Raw genomic sequence first — 3792 nt, 5'->3', positions numbered from 1 at the left:
AGATAATAACGCTGACCCGATTGAACTATGGTGCGCAAGTGAGAGTGTGTATGAAAGAATGGTGTGTGTGAGTGTATATGTATGAATAGGGGCAAGCACGTGTGAATGTGAGGGCGAGCTTAAAGTTATGTGGGTCTGATTGTGCGTACGGGAGCGTGTGTGTATATATTGTGCATTATGTGTGTATGTGTATTGAGTGCATTGTGTGGAGTGACGTGCGTTTCGTGTATCTGTGTGTGTATGTATTCGTATGGACGTATGTATATGTGTGTGAGGTTATCGTGTGTGTGTGTGCAAACGATTGTGTGTAACAGTTAATGTGTGCTTGTTGAGTAGCTTATCTATGTGTGTATGTGTATGCGTGTTCATATGTGTTAGTGCATGAAGGAAGTACCAGTTCCTTCAAGTGTGTCTGTGTGTCCCTATTGTGTATGTGTGTGTTGTGTATGTTTATATGCATAAGTTGTATGTATTTATGCGTGTTGTGTGCGGGTGTATATTGTGTATGTTCAGGCGTGTTGTGTGCATGCGTATTGTATATGATTTTAGGAGTGAACACTGTGTGTGGTTGGGGAATCGATGGAGGTGCGTGATGGGATACGGGTAGCGAGTGTTAGGGGTTTGAGGTATTGGGTGCTACTGTGTGTGGAGTGAGAAGATCTGTGTGAATGCACGTGCATGTGAATGCGTATGGGAGTGTGCATAATGGTGTGCGGTGCGGTTACTGAGTTGAACAGTGTGCTCGGTTTTTTATTGTGCAGTTTCTCATTGAAACGTAATTAAATTAAATTAAAGTATCAGAATATAGAAAAAGAGATTCTCCGTCAGAATTTTTATTTGTAATGATTGAAAAATCGCTTAAGTCTACCCAGACCATCCACGATTCTACTTTTATCTGTGCTTCAGGTACTTGTGTAAGGAAAGAAGTTAACAAATAAATACATCTTCCCTGGATACGAACATCCACCGCTAATAAGATTTACCAGGTCTTGTAACAAAATCTAGCAACCTCTAAGTTGATTGAAGTATGTAGATTAAAATGAGGAATCAAAAGAAAGTAGAGATGATCTCCATTGGCAAAGATCGATCAATAGGAAACGTTTAAGATTGGAAAAATCCATTTCAGAGAGAAATGAACAGTTTAATGTTCCGAGTCTCATCCTTCATCTGAAAGGAAAGAAAAGTGGTTTGATTTTGAGGCAATAACTAATACTAAACGTTTCTTTCTCAGAGAAAACAAAGTATGAAAAGCTAGAGTATATACGCCGGAAGAAAAAATGAATTTCATCAATTATTCCCAGAATATTTTAACTAAATAACAGAGCTGGAACCATCGATTTATGATTAGTAGACCTTCTATCAAAGAAAAGTAGAGAGGTCTCCATCTGCAAAAGATCAGTTATTTGAAACTATTGATCTATGATTTGTATATACTCGATCAGTACAAATTCATTCAGACATTGATAAATATCTTTTACATATTTCATTCAAGAGAATGCAGCCATACTGCGGCACGGCCTTCAAGAATATTTAGTCGAATGAATCGGCCCCAATATTCATTTTTGATTAAAGCTTGGCACTTATTCAATCAGCGTCATTTGTCGAATAGCTAAGTTAGGAGGAGGTAAACATACCTAAAGTGGTTGTCAAGCGTTACAAACACATACATGCATAAAAATGCCTCAAGGCATAACGACATACGTTCTAACACTCTGCCCAGCCGTCGCGCTTGATGAATATGTATCGACCCAGAAAGGATGAAAGGCAAAGTTAAACCAGGTACGATTAGAATTCACAAAGCCGAGAGCAAAACAAATACTGCAAATTGTTCTATCCAACGCTGTAGCAAACCTACCAACACGACAATATAAATATTCATTAAATAACTATTCAGAAATAGTTAAGTGACCATTAATATTGATTTCTAACAATGCTAGCATTGGGTTTATTTGAATAAGTCGATAAAATGAACTTTGGCACCATTTGAGCCCAGATTGTAACAAGCCTTTTGCTGAAACAATTTATCGTCTCTTCTGCGTCGATGTACTGTAAATGAGCAATGTCATTGCTTCCACCAGTTGGGAAGAACTTTGCCAGACGCGTTGGAGCGATGTACGAAATGTTCAAGTCCCAGTAGCTTTTGCCTTTCATTCTTCGGAGATGGGGTAATCAATTCATTTGATTAATTGCTTTCCTCAAATTACTGGTCTAGTGTCTTCTGTTGTCAATAAATGAAATTTTCGTATCAGGTTTTGGTCAAGCTAATTTAATGGATTACTAAATTATCTTTAATACTTCTTAGGTTTAAGCTCAAATCCTGCCGGCGGTCAACCTAATTACTTGGACATAAATGAGAGTTGTAGCTGTTTAGTCACATGTTAGCTTTGATCGAGAAGAACTATGTTAAAAGGCATTCATTATACAATATATCTGGTTTCATTTAACTCGGTAGAGTATAGATGTAAGTTGATTTGCTTGCTATATGTAACAGGTTAGGAGGTTCTATCGAAATGATAGAAATATAGACGAGTCAACCTGCTTGGTATGACAAATTTCCTGCTCTGTTATGGTAGACCCTACATCTGGGATGCCAGACGGTGTGATATCTTCTCCACCGGCAATTTGGTGTGTTCGGCTACCAACCCAGGCTCCTTGGCTCGTCAGGCTGAGAAAGGTAAACTCTCAAAGTATCGGTCACTCTCTGAGAAGCTTATAGTCGAGCCTCTGATAGTGGAGACCTCCGGCGTTCTCGGCCCCCGGACCGTATCCTTGCTCACTGCTATCGGGGCAGAGATGGTTATCCGCAATTGCGAGACTCATGAGTTCAAGTATCCGTCTCAGTGTATCTCCCTCGTTCTCTTCATTTTGTCTGCTAAGGCCATGAGGCGGTCTGAATTAGAGGAGATCAAAAGGATGTAAGAATTTCGTAGATTAATTCTCTCTTTTTCTTTTTCTCCTTTCCTTTCCCCTTTCTTTTGGTTTCATTTAAATATCATATCTTTTATTGTAAATACTATTGATTGTTGCCAATTCGTCTATGACCCTCATCTACTTTGTATTATTCGTTATGAGTACATAGTTAAAATATCTATATTTAATAACAATTGTTTTCATAGGGCAAAGACAAGCAGTATAGTGGGAGGAAACAGTGGATCAAATTGACACGAGTACCTGACTCGTTCTGTATTGTATAGATTGCAGAAAAAATTAAGGCAAACTTGACTTGGGTGGGTTTGGAACTTAAAACGGAAAGAGGAGCAACAAATACTGCAAGATATGTTGTCCGATGCATTGAAGATTTTGCCAGTCTAGTATCCTAAATTAGTGCTCGATAAAACTTTTTCTCTGTAATTACACCATGAATGGTAAGGAATTGGCAGAATTAGTGAGGTAGCAAATTCAATTTTTGCTATCGCATTCCGACACTGCCTTTTCCTTTCGGGTTTCGTATAGAATCAAGGTCCGCTTTGCTTTTTTCAGTTCCTAGGCGTCGATGAAATAAATACTACAGAAGTAGTAGGGTTGACAGATATTATGGACTACATTCTTTTCCTCATGTATTTTAAAATTCTTTTATGTTTCATCCCCTAGGTTGCAGCACCGCTAGGTTTCTTGCCTATCTTATAAAATCAATAATTCAATATTGACTAACATATCAGTTTCGTAGCTGCGTTCCTTAATCTTGTTTGTTTCAGGCCACTCTTGGAAGAGCGTTTATGATATGCCTATTCATCCGTAGTATTTCCCGCATTCCATGTATGAAACTATTTCTGTGATACTTATTACTGTGTC

Source organism: Octopus sinensis, linkage group LG16 (assembly GCF_006345805.1).
Source record: "Octopus sinensis linkage group LG16, ASM634580v1, whole genome shotgun sequence".
NCBI lineage: Eukaryota > Metazoa > Mollusca > Cephalopoda > Octopoda > Octopodidae > Octopus > Octopus sinensis.
Note: the sequence above shows the minus strand (reverse complement) of the source record.